This window comes from Macaca fascicularis, chromosome 13, assembly GCF_037993035.2.
Source record: "Macaca fascicularis isolate 582-1 chromosome 13, T2T-MFA8v1.1".
NCBI classification, from domain to species: domain Eukaryota; kingdom Metazoa; phylum Chordata; class Mammalia; order Primates; family Cercopithecidae; genus Macaca; species Macaca fascicularis.
In genome coordinates, this window is record NC_088387.1 from 51870909 (window position 1) to 51884263 (window position 13355).

Genomic DNA, 13355 nt, shown 5'->3' on the forward strand with positions numbered 1-13355 from the left:
GTTGCCTGGCACTCAGCCTGGACCCTTACTCAGTATTAATCTTGTTAGATGTTGGTCCACTCTCCCAGTTGGAATATGAGCATATATATACATGTTATTTTATATCAGTGGAGTCATACCTTGTTACTGTCTTATCATCTTTTTTCACTTGATTTCACTTGATTGAGGACATTTTCATGTCAATAAATACAGAAAAAAGGGCTGAATTATAGTTCAGTGAGTGGATATATCATACTGCTATTATTCTCTAATATTTAATCCATTTGTTTTACCTGTTATCAATGGGGTCTTCTTTGACTCCGTTAACAAGATAACAATCCCCCTTTCTTCCCTATCTCTCTTCCCTTCTGTATTTTTCTCTATAGCATTTAGCATCACCTGATATATACTCTTCTCATTTATTTGCTTATTGCCTAACTTCCCTCCATTAGAATATAAGCTCCATGAAGACGGGGATTTTTATTTTAAAGATTGTTTTATTATGCTAGAATCAGGCAGTATCCCATTCTGTATCATAGAATGAGTGTTTCTCCCCTTTTTTTGGAGACAGGGTCTCGCTCTGTCACCCACACTAGAGTGCAGTGGCATGATCTCGACTCACTGCAACTTCCATCTCCTGAGCTTAAGTGATCCTCTTACCTCAGCCTCTCAAGTAATTGGGACTACAGGCATGTGCTGCTTCACCCAGCTATTTTAAAAAATGTTTTCTGACGATGGGGGTCTCACTGTGTGGCCCAGGCTGGTCTCAAACTCGTAGGTTCAAGCAATCCTCCCTCCTCAGCCTCTCAAAGTGCTGGGATTACAGGCGTCAACCACCATGCCTGGCCCTTTTTTCTTTTATCCATGCTCTATACCTGGTATTGAGAACAGTTCCTGGTACATCATTGATGCTCAATAAATATTTGTTGAGTGAATGAATTTGTTGGACATTTGGTATACTTACTGGGCTTTTATTTGCAATATTTTGATTATTGTGAGCATTCTGTGATAAACACTTGATATATACATCTCTACATGCTTGTGCACTATCTCTTCAGGATGAATTCCAAGAAATTCACCTGCTGAGTTAAAAGGTATGCATATTTAAAATGTCAATTCATGGAGCCAAACTACCCTTAAGAATGTAAACTTATATTAGCAGCACATGAGATTGCCTGTTTTCCCATGCTTTTGATAACATTGGGTGTTGTATTTCTTGTCTTCTTCATCTAACAGGTAAGACATGGTCTTGTACCACAGTGGTTAAGAATGTGACTTTGGAGCCAGCCTGATAGGGGATGAATTCTGACTCAGCCATTTACTAACTGGGTGACCTTAGGTAAGTCATTTACCTTCTCTGTCCTTCAATTTCATCGTGGTAAAGTAGGCATGATAGCGCCTGTTTTATAGGGTTATTGTGAGGTAATGATAGCACTTATTTTATAGGGTTATTGTGAGGAATAAATCCAAGTAAAATGCTTAGAATAAATAGTAACTGAAACATAGCACTCAATAAGTATGATTTAATTTTCATTTATTTGAATATTAAAGGTTGAATTTTCAGATGTATTTTGGACCTTTCTATTTTTTCTTTAAATCAGTTATTCATGACTTTTGAATTTTTTTTTTTTTCCTCTTAGAGACAGGGTCTTGGTTTGTTGTCTAGGCTGGAGTGCAGTGGTGCAATCATAGCTCACTGTAGCCTTGAACTCCTGGGCTCAAGAGATCTTCCTGCCTCAGCCTCGTGAGCAGCTGGGACTACAGGTGCCTGCTGCCACACCCGGCTAATTTTTTTTTTTTTTAGAGATGGGTTCTTGCAGCCCAGACTGATCTTGAACTTTAGACTGAAGTGCTCCTCCCGCCTTGGGCTCCCAAAGCATTGGGGGTTACAGGCGTGAAGCACTGCACCTTGCCTGCACATTTTTTCCAATAATTTTTTTTTATTTGTAAGACTTAACGTGTCGACTATCATATATAATACAGAATTGTTCCCATTTTGTCATTTCCTTTCAACTTTGTTTATGCAGCTTTTTTTCTGTATGCAAATTTTACGTTTTTAAGTAGTCAGAAAATCTCTTCCCTTATAATTTTTCCTGCTACTAGACCAATGTTTAGAAAAAGCATGCTTCCCATGGCCAGGCGCGGTGGCTCAAGCCTGTAATCCCAGCACTTTGGGAGGCCGAGACAGGCGGATCACGAGGTCAGGAGATCGAGACCATCCTGGCTGATACGGTGAAACCCCGTCTCTACTAAAAAATACAAAAAAAACTAGACGGGCAAAGTGGCGGGTGCCTGTAGTCCCAGCTACTCGGGAGGCTGAGGCAGGAGAATGGCGTGAACCCGAGAGGAGGAGCTTGCAGTGAGCTGAGATCTGGCCACTGCACTCCAGCCTGGGTGACAGAGCAAGACTCTGTCTCAAAAAAAAAGAAAAAGCATGCTTCCCCACCTCAAAATTACAAAAATAGTTACTTGTTCTTTTTGAGTACTCTGTGTGTTTAAATCTTTTATCTTTAAATTTAAATCTTTGATCCATCTGGTATTTATTTTGATATGAAGAGAGTGGTTGGAATCTGGCTGTATTTCTTTTTTCTTTTCTTTTTTTTTGACGAAGTCTCACTCACTGTTGCCCAGGCTGGAGTGCAGTGGCGTGTTCTCGGCTCACCACAACCTCTGCTTCCCGGGTTCAAGCGATTCTCCTGCCTCAGCCTTGCAAGTACCTGGGACTACAGGCACGTGCCACCATTCCAGGCTAACTTTTGTATTTTTAGTAGAGACTGGGTTTCACTATGTTGGCCAGGCTGGTCTCGAACTTCTGACCTTGTGATCTGCCCGCCTCGGCCTCCGAAAGTGCTGGGATTACAGGCGTGAGCCACCGCGCCCCGCCTTATGTATTTTTTTCAGTTGGGTAGCTGTCCCAAATTCATTCATTAAAGAAGGAGAAGTAAGAGCAGGAGCCTTTAATCTGTTCTCCTCTTCCCTAATTTGAAAGTGGCTTGTTATTTTGAATATCACATCCTCAGAAATAGCAAATCTCCATCTCAGAGAATGGATTTAATGTTTGGATACAGCCAAAGGTCATTTCATTACCAAACCATGGGGTGAATATACCATGTAAAACAGTTTGGGATCAGAACTTACAGTCTGAATTGTAAGTTACGAGACTGCTGTCTCTCTGCTGCAGCTTCTTGGCTGGCTTTGAAGGGTCTTCCAAGGCAGATCCTAACAAGGGGACTGCTTTGAAGGGCCATTGTTCATTTGGAATGATAAAGTCTATGTTGTTCAAAAAACAAGTGCTTGTAGCAGGTATTTTTTCACTCCAACCTGAGAATATTGCTAGGATATTGATAAGGGGTACTGAATGGTAATAAACGTGTGCTCTAGCTCTGCCCTAATCTGCTTATTTCAGAACTCTAGTTTCATTCAGTTTCTTGCCTCTGACTCAAAATGGAGGGAGGGTGATTCTTACATAACAGAACATACCTACATACCCTTTTGGCAACAGCTACCTGCCAGAGATGTTGAAGAAGAGTAGCCAACCTTTACACAACACATATTGTGTGCCAGTCATGGTCCTAAGTATAATACCTTACATGTATAAACTTCTTAGGAGGTTGGTGCTCTGTACCAAATTGAATAGTATCCCCCAGAATTCATGTTGCCCCAGAACCTATGAATGTGATCTTACTTGGAAATACGGTCCTTGCACACATAATCAAGTTGAGATGAAGTTTAACTGGGAAGTCCTAGTCTAGTGACTGGTGTTGTCATAAGAAGAGAGAGACACAGAGGGAAGATGGCCACATGAAGATGGAGGCAGAGATTGCAGTTATGCTGCTGCCAGCTAAGGAATGGCTGCAGCCCTCCAAGGATTGCCAGCGACCACCAGAAACTAGAAGAGACAAGGAAGGATTCTTCCCTAGGGACTTCAGAGGGAGCATGGCCCTACTGACACCTGGATTTCAGACTTGTAGCTTCCTGAACTGCGAGAGAATAAATTTCTGTTGTTTTAAGCCATGTAGTTTGTGGTAATTTTATGGCAGTCCTAGGTAATTAATGTACACTCTTACCATCTTCATTTTCAGATAAAGGAAACTGAGGCCCAGAGAAGTCAAACACTTTGAGATCTCTGTAGGCCCCTACTGTGCTGGCTGTGCATAGATTCTGTACCTCCTGCTGTTGCTGTTGTTGGCTCTCCACCTTTACCATGGCCATCACGTTCTGACCGTGCTGGAGCTGAGCTGCTGGAATGACTCATTTTTCTTTTTTCTTTTCTTTTTTTTTTTTTTTTTTTGAGACAGAGTTTCGCACTGTCGCCCAGGCTGGAGTGCAGTGGCGCGATCTCAGCTCACTGCAACCTCTGCCTCCCGGGTTCACGCCATTCTCCTGCCTCGGCCTCCCGATGGGACTACAGGCGCCTGCCACCACGCCCGGCTTTTTTAGTGGAGATGGGGTTTCAACGTGTTAGCCAGGATGGTCTCAATCTCCTGACTTCATGATCCGCCCACCTCGGCCTCCCAAAGTGCTGGGATTACAGGGGTGAGCGACCCTGCTCGGCCCCCCTTTTTTTTTTTTGGAGACAGAGTGTCGTTCTGTCACCAGGCTGGAGTGCTGTGGCGCAATCTCGGCTCACTGCAACCTCCGCCTCCCGGGTTTAAGCAATTCTCCTGCCTTGGCCTCTTGAGTAGCTGGGATTACAGGCACACGCTGCCACGCCCACCTAAGTTTTGTATTTTTAGTAGAGATGGCATTTCACTGTGTTGGCCAGGATGGTCTCGATCTCTTGACCTTGTGATCCACCTGCCTCAGCCTCCCAAAGTGCTGGGATTACAGGCATGAGCCACCACACCTGGCCCGTGACTCGTTTTTCTAACACATCAGGCCATAGCCTTTCTTCATGTCTTGCCTGCTTCATACCGTAAATCGGAAACTCCTCTCACGAGGCTTCTGACTGTAGCCTGACCATCTCACCCGATCTCTTCTTCAATCCCTCTTCCCCGCTCCCCTTTATTTTCCCTTTCCTATTCTGTCTTTATTTTTACTTTTCATGCAGTGTCAGAGAAGTGTAGTGACAATGTCGGGGGAGGATCCCCCAGCTGCCTCTGGCAGTTGGTTTTGTACTTCCCACTTCTGGCGTAGTATACCTTCTAGAATTTCTGTCAGTAGACAATTCAAATCTTGTGTTTTTCTTTGGAGCTTTCAACATCTTGCACATAGCTTATAGTTACATGGCTGTGAACAGAGAAGGGGCAGTTTCATGGTGGCATTGGCTGTGAGGGCACTTACATTGATGAATTCAACCTACCACAGTGGCTGTCTCCCCTGTCAAAGTGAGTGAGGGGATGAGACCATTTTCTGAACCAGCTCATCTCCCTGAATATGGGCTTTTCTATTGGCATTTCATTGCTGGCTGTGGAATCTTGCCTCTTTTCCAATAAGACTTTTGGCTTTAGATCCTGTTCTTGTTCTTACCCACACTCAGTAAACTGAACTCCGGGAACCACATCTCTTTTGTTTGCTGCTGCATCCCAGGACTGAGCAAAGGCCTGATACTTACTAATCCCTCAAGAAATATTTATTGAATGAAGAAATGAATATTGACCTGGAAAGTTCAAACTCTTGACTTTCCTTGCTTGTTCCTGAAGTTAGAGGCCAGATTAAGAATTTAACAGTCTTAAGCAATAGAAAAATTATGATGTCCCTCATACTTTCATCCCTCAGTATGTATTTTAAAAGCAGTGTAAATGCAAAATAAGTATAAAGAAACCTAGCAAAATGTAAAGAAAATGCAGCAAAATTCTGATTTTTACCATGGTTACCACTTTGATAAATATAAAATAACTTAAAATATTTGTTGTTGTTGTTCTTGTTTTGCCAGTTCCCTGAGCACATGCTGTTGAGTAATCCTGCCTGGACCAGTCCTTCCCTCACCCTAGACTTCACCTTCAGTTCCCCTTTATACCACCTGCTGAAGCTGCCAGCCAGCCTTTTCCACCACCCTCCCTCCCCCAAGGGTGTTTGGCTTCTCAGACCCTAGCCTGAGCTAGTGCCCTTGGCTCACTAGGGTCTTGCCAGGAAAGTCAAAGGAGAACATACATACTGCCAAAGAGTTCCTAATAATGAGAATTCCCATGCTGAATTGTGATTTATAGTCAGCATAGCACATGTGTCACATGATTATACTTAGGCTGATTTTAGCCCGAATAATCTGCTTCTGTGATCCTGTATGTGGAAAACCTAGAAATTTCTCTGTGATCCTCCTTCCTGGATCACTAAGAGACAAGTCAAGACATAGGTTCATTGTACCACCTGTATTAATCTGGGCCTTGTTGAGACCATTTAAAAAAGGTGTGATGCTAGAAGTAAGGTCCAGGCCTCCCACACACAGTTTCAAGGCTGTGACCATAGTCAAATCCTGTTGCTTTGAGTCCAAAGAGTTTAAAATAGTGTTGGAAACCTCCTAGGGAAAACAAAAAAACAACACCATAACTTCCTGGGTAAGGAAGTGACATGTGCTGACTAGAGCAGGAGGGGTAGCCAAGGCTCCAAGTTCTATTCTGGACCTGCTGTTGATTTGAGGTGTGACATTCAGCAATCTGAGCTGATGTTCTGTAGCTCGGATTGGTTTCTCATCTTCCGCAGAGAGAGTGAAAAGAGGCTGTGCTTGCAGTGGAAAAGGTGAATACTGGTCTCTTGTCCTTTAGGAGAACCTCACCATTGCACATCCTGCCTCTCATTTGAATTTCCAGGCTTCTTTTTTAGAGTCTCGCTCTGTTGCCCAGCTTGGAGTGCAGTGGTGTGATCTTGGCTCACTGCAACCTCTGCCTCTGGGTTTAAGTGATTCTCTCACCTCAGCCTCCCAAGTAGCTGAAATTATAGGTGTGTGCCATCATGCCTGGCTAATTTTTGTTTTTTAGTAGAGATGGGGTTTCACCATGTTGGCCAGGCTTGTCTCGAACTCCTGACCTCAATTGATCCACCTGCCTCGGCCTCCCAACCAGGCTTCTTTTTTAAATGCAGAAATACCCCCCAACCCAGAGTTAGTATAGAAACCCAGCAATGTTGTTTATGTTTTACTTGAATTCATTTCATCAGAATTGCATTCCTTTTAACAGTGTGATTAGATCAGCTCTTGTAGGGGATGGCAGCTTCAATAGGGTTTAGTAAAGAAAAGATTTGTGTGGGGCACACACATTGGCTTTGATAGCTTGAGGATACCAGGTACATGATAGTTTAGATGGATAACAGAAACTTGTGTCCGTTGAGAGCCAGGCATGTATTAGATGCTTTCATATATAATTTAATTGTAGTACAAACCAATAAAGTATTCCCATTTTTTGCACGTGAGCAAGCTGAAAAAGAAGTTATATAACTTGTCCAAGGTCACACAGCTAATAAAAGGGCTGAGCTAGGATTTATTTCTCCTCAAGTCTGTACAACGCCAAAACCCATGCTGTTTTCACAGAGCTTTTCTGTCCCTGGTGAGATTTAGGAAAGGGTGGGAGAAAGAAGGGTGATGAGATGCTGTCTTTACCTACCTCGCGATTTGCTTGTTGGTACGTGTTTAGCTAGAACATTCTGTTTATAGAGTACTAGATTCTATATATAGAGATGCTGCAACAACATATGTGGGAAAGATACCAATTGGCTGTAGGTGAGGATTTCAAGAAGTCTTTGTTCTTCATCACAGTGTAGGCCACACGTGTCAAAACACCACTGGTAATTGGTTTGCTACTAAAGTGGCTCTGTCTTATCATCTACATAAAATCTGTTGATGTGGCTCACAAAGTCAGCTGTGATGGGGCTAGAGGTGAGGGTGTGGTGTGTTATTGCATGTACTGGAGCTGGTGGCACCTGTTTTGTGACTGTTAACATTGAATGATTACTGAGTAAATAAGAGGTGTCTCGGCCAGGCGCGGTGGCTCACACCTGTAATCCCAGCACTTTGGGAGGCCGAGGCGGGCGGATTACCTGATGTCGGTACTTTGAGACGAGCCTGACTGACATGGAGAAACCCTGTCTCTACTAAAAATACAAAATTAGCTGGGCATGGTGGCTCATGTCTGTAATCCCAGCCACTTGGGAGGCTGTGGCAGGAGAATCGCCTGAACCCGAGAGGGAGATCGTGTCATTGCACTCTAGCCTGGGCAACAAGAGTGAAACTCCGTCTCAAAAAACAAACAAACAAAAAATTATGTGTGTCTCTTTTTTTCTTTTCCAAGGGAGACAGATAGCAGTGGGTGCTGGCACACATTCAGGGATGCTGGCCCCTGGGCTAGCAGAAGAGATGGCTTGAAGGTGTCAGGTGATGGAATACAAAGAGCTGGTCTGTCAAGTGGTATAATTTCAGGCACCAAGAATGTGTCCTGCCCCTCAAAAACTTGTCCTGGCTGTTTGCTATTGCTTGGAATCCCACAATTGAAATTTCTTTTTCTTGATTTAAATCTTTGAGACCCTGTTAAAAATGAAGAGACTCCAGGAAGGGTTTTGATTGTGAAACATCTTGGTCATGTTAAGTGGAAGTGTGAATGAGTTTATAAGATTGATTTCTGAGAACTAGACTGAGGAAGGGATAGAGAGGAGAAGGCACTGTGCTCCTAGTTGTAGGGACAGGAAGGAGACGCCAATGAGTTTGAGATAAAGGCCTTGAAGAGAGATGCTGGGTCCCTAAAGAAATACTTGGTTTCCTTCGCAGTTTTGTCTGAGAAAAAACAAGCAGCTGAGGGTGATGGTTATGGAGGCCCATGACCCCCAAAGAGGGTATGCTGAGTAGACAGATTTCCCACCAGCGCGTTCGGATGGAGGCACAGTGTTGTGTGGAGAGCTGCTGACAGCTAGAATGTAACCAGGAGTGCTGGACCTTTGGGTCTGTGGTTTACTGTGATGTCCTCAGACAAGACTGTCACAGATCTTAGAAGGGGGGAGGCACAGCTTCCGAGAAATGATGCAAAATGGTGGCGCAAAAGAGGCCACCAGTGGCAACAAGGGTAGGGCATTTCCTTCGTGGCTGGTGGTCACGGACAACTTCTGGTCTCAATTTCCCAATGAGCTATGCTAAGAGCTTTACCGGAAAGCAAAATAAGCCATGCCAGAAGCAATGACAAAGCACTTGAGGTGTCCATGCAAAGGTACAGTTCCTCCTTGTGCACTAATTTTGTGGAGCCAAAATAGCTGATCCAGAAGCTGTGAAGATAGTCCCTATGATTAAGACATACAACTTTTTTTTTTTTTTTTGAGACAGAGTCTCACTCTGCCACCCAGGCTGGAGTGCGGTAGAGCAATCTTGGCTCACTGCAACTTCCACCTCCTGGGTTCAAGTGATTCTCCTGCCTTAGCGTCCCAAGTAGCTGGGATTACAGGCACGCACCACCACACTCAGGTAATTTTTGTATTTTTAGTAGAGATAGGGTTTCACCTTGTTGGCCAGGCTGGTCTCGAACTCCTGGCCTCAGGTGATACACCCACCTTGGCCTCCCAAAGAAGGCATACGACTTTATTGGCCCGAGTTCTGCCAAAGAGAGACCCTTCCTAGTTGACTTGGCATCATCTTTCATTCACCAGTGCTCTCTAACTGCCTTTATGATTAGAATTCTCACAGCATTTTCTCCCCTAAGGGCATATTTTGCAGAGGCAACTCAAATCTCAGTGCCTTTCTGAGCTCCTTACAATTGGGTTTATAGATGCCTCCACCCTGAGGTTCAATTTCACTGTCCATATTCCTATCCTAAGTCTAGAGCACTTTATTTTTGATCCAGACTTTTGGCTTTACTGAGGACTCTTGGGTTGTAGCTAATTTTTTTGGACACATTTCCCTAGTGGGCAGCCTAGGAACGGCCTCTCCTCCCTATCCCCCAAGTTTGGCAAGGTCTGTACCTCCTACTTTAATGGAATACGCACTACTTGAGATTTCTGAACCTCCCACACCATTTTCTCTCCTCTCAACCCCTGCAGCCTCATACATGAGGTCTAGTGGAAAGCAGGATCTGCTGATCACTAGGATATTAGAACCAGTGTCTCCAGTAGGAAGGAACTCCTGGGCATGTGTTCTGTGCCCTGAATGACAGCTCTCTGCCTATCAGTTTCTGCTTTCCCGCCGTCTCACCTTTATTTTGACTTTTACCTAGAAATACAAGCGTTGTCTTGTTTCTCTGCCTGGACTTCCTAACCCTGTCCAGGACTAAAGCCCTGCTGTCAGTCCCTTACCAGGGACTGTCCAGCCTTCCCCTAGCCAGGTCACTTATCTGATACTAGAGCCTTTTCTTGCATCTAGGCTTTAGTAGGTAGAGTTCTGTCCATGCACAGATCTCCCTGTGTTGACCACCTTGAACTTTGCCATCTACTCTTTGGGCTAATTAGATGTCATGCTAGTCTGTCCCGCTGCCTTCTAGAACAAGGCTCTCAGCTTCGTTGAGCTCTTGCCCTGGATTTCATGTTAGCTGTCCAGCTGCCTCCACCTCAAAAAGAGCTTTTAATATGCATTGTAAAACTCCAAAAGGGAAGTAGAATATGTAACATTTTTCAAACGTATTTAACTAGAGATCCTTTTTTTTTTTTTTTTCCTGAAGGAATATTTATTAAAATCTTACAGAATATGTGTTTGGTGGAGTACAGTTTTGGAAAGAGTGAATATTTATTCCAAAGGAATGGACATCAAATGGAGTAATTCCAGATGAAGATAATGTTACTATTACCTTCATCTGAAATTCCAGATGAAGGTAATAATCACTATTTCCTGTGTGTCTGCAAAAGGATAGATAGTTCTAATCCACAATGGAACTCTGAAATGAGGAGGAAGGAAGAATTCTGCATTCTTTCGTCCACTTTGAATCCTCTTCTCCATCCCAGTGGAAACAGGAAGTGGTAAATGCTATGGTGCCATCATGGCCATGGCCATCACTGGCTTCTGGATACAAGATAGGAGGGCTTCTCTGAGGCTCTCTTCCCTAGGTTGGACCTCCTTCAGAATTTCTCTAGAGCACTTCTGAGCACACTTCCTTCTACTCTGGGACTATATTCATCTCAGCATCAGTCTCAAGTCTTACTACTAGTTCAGGATTTTGACGTTACACATGGGGATCAGTGCCAAATGGGAAGTAGCTCATTTTTATGGAATGGGTATGACATCAATTTTCTACCTTCCCTATTAAATTTCTCTTCTATATCTTATGGGCAGTCTAGACTATAATATTTTTTTCAATCCTTGAATTCGAGATAAGCTCATGCTCTGTGGGCAGGGTGGTGGTACAGGTGGGTTGCCATTTAAATCTGACTGGGTGGGTGACCAAGTACCAGGAATTGAAGCTGACATAGCTAGTAACCAAAGAGCAAGCCAGTTACTTCCCCTGCATGCCATTCCCAACCAACACAGCTAGGGAAAGATCACCTGAAAGAAATCTCTAAGACTTCTGATGAAGAAATTACTGGGTCCTCTTGACACCCTCATATATGTGTCTTTATTGTCGTGAGTGAGATCTATTAGTTGGCTGATCTCAACTCAGATAGTTGGCTTAGCTAATCATAAGACAAACTAGATGGAAAGGCTCAGCTTTGACCGTGACATTAGATACAGATGGACCATGTCCTTGGTATGTTCTTTGAACATCCAGTAAGCAGTATTCTGCATATACAAGCCCCACCCTTAGGGCGTTAGCCTGTGGCATTTGTCCATTTTTGCCACTTCTTCTGAAAGACCATGGTTTTAATTGAAGACCAGGGAGTCAACTTGCTTATTGGAAAGTGGGAAGAGGGCTTGAAATGGGCATTCATAGATCTTAAATAGAGCTTGTAGTTTCTTTGGTCTATAGGTATTTGCCATGTTACTTTATTTTGTTTCTGAGTCGGAGTCTCTGTCACTCAGGCTGGAATGCAGTGGCGCAATCTCGGCTCACTGAAACCTCCACCTCCCGGGTTCAAGTGATTCTTCTGCTTCAGCCTCCCAAGTAGCTGGGATTACAGGTGCCTGCCAATGTGCCCTGCTAATTTTTGTACTTTTAGTAGAGACGAGGTTTCACCATCTTGGCCAGGCTGGTCTTGAACTTTTGACCTCATGATCCACCCACCTCGGCCTCCCAAAGTCCTGGGATTATGGGCGTGAGCCACCGTGCCCAGCTGGCATTTGCTAAGTATTTATTGGCCTATAACTGGAAAACTTGTTAGCAGCTTTAGGAAGGCTGTTAGGGAAGGTCTTAGGTTGCAGTGAGCTGAGATCACGCCACTGCACTCCGGCCTGGGCAACAGAGCAAGACTCCATCTCAAAATAAATAAAAATTTTAAAAATGAATAAAGAGACAAAGTCTTGCTCTGTCACCCAGGCTAGAATGCGGTGGTGTGATCACAGTTCACTGCAGCCTCAAACTCCTGTGCTCAAGCAATCCTCCTGTCTCAGCCTCCCTGAGTAGCTGAGATTACATAGGTGGGTGCCACTATGCCCAACTGTCTCTACTCCCTCTATGTACTGTCTCTAGATGATGTCATCTATATTTATTGGTTCAGCTACCACTAATACATCAAGTACTTTAGTACTATCATCCCCCACCTAGATTTCTCTCTCTTCTGAGTTTCTTACTCATAATAGCCAAACACTATTGGCATTGTAACCTGGATAGCTCTTAAGCATCTTAAACTCAGCATGTCTCAAGCCAAATTATATTCTTCATCAAACCATTCTTTTTCCCCATTCCAAACCTCCTCCTCCTCCTCCTCATTTCCTTGATTTAGAAGCATCACCAACTAGGGTCATTTATTAACATGCTTTAGCATCACTGTCTTCTATTCCCCCCCTGGGAATTTAATAGGCTCCGGTTGTAAGATGTCTAGGATGTGGTTCTTTCTTTTCTTATTCAAGAACAATTAAAGGTTAAGCTGAGATTCAGACTCTTAAGTAAAATGGAAGTCCTGGAGAGGAAGCATCTGAGGGCTAGAACCTTGAGAGAAAACTTGAGAGTTGACTAAGGCCACCCTTAGGTGCAGTAGGGGCCAGAAGACCTCTTTAGGAGCATGCAGAATGGAGAAGAGGTGGGGCGTATGATCCTCAGTTTGTTTCTTGTGCAAGCAAAGTAATTGGCACCTCCCCTGCTGGCTGTTTCTGTAAATCACTGTGGAACCTCATGTAATTTGGTTTAAGAGTCTAAGGATTCAGCATCCTAGTGTAACCCATCAGCTAGCTGGAGTCATCCTTTTCCTTAAAGTTTTGGCTTAAAATGTCATTCTTCAACTTACAGCAGGAATTGTCCTGATTCCTTCTTCAGATTTCTTCAAATTCCCAGGTGCTCTGATTTTGAGCTCTTGCTTCCACTGAATTTATTCAGATTATGGATGGTTTACTAGATCAAGTACACTGTCCTTGTTTCCATCCACATTGATACAGATGTAGAACTCAC

At 43.8% G+C, this 13355-nt stretch overlaps 1 long non-coding RNA gene across 50 annotated transcripts in view; it reads left to right on the forward strand.

Annotated features, from left to right (window-relative positions):
- Positions 1-13355, forward strand: part of LOC141408332 (uncharacterized) — a 138627-nt gene that overhangs the window by 36465 nt on the left and 88807 nt on the right. For 26 of the 50 annotated variants that reach the window (XR_012422253.1, XR_012422287.1, XR_012422271.1 and 23 more), the window contains one exon: positions 1216-1318. The exons of 2 other annotated variants lie outside the window; for them this stretch is intronic. This is a non-coding gene — a long non-coding RNA (uncharacterized lncRNA). Of the gene's footprint in view, positions 1-1215; positions 1319-2590; positions 3990-4061; positions 5825-5854; positions 7388-13355 lie in introns of those variants that run through there. 22 more of the 50 variants (XR_012422277.1, XR_012422284.1, XR_012422293.1 and 19 more) reach the window with 5 other exon arrangements.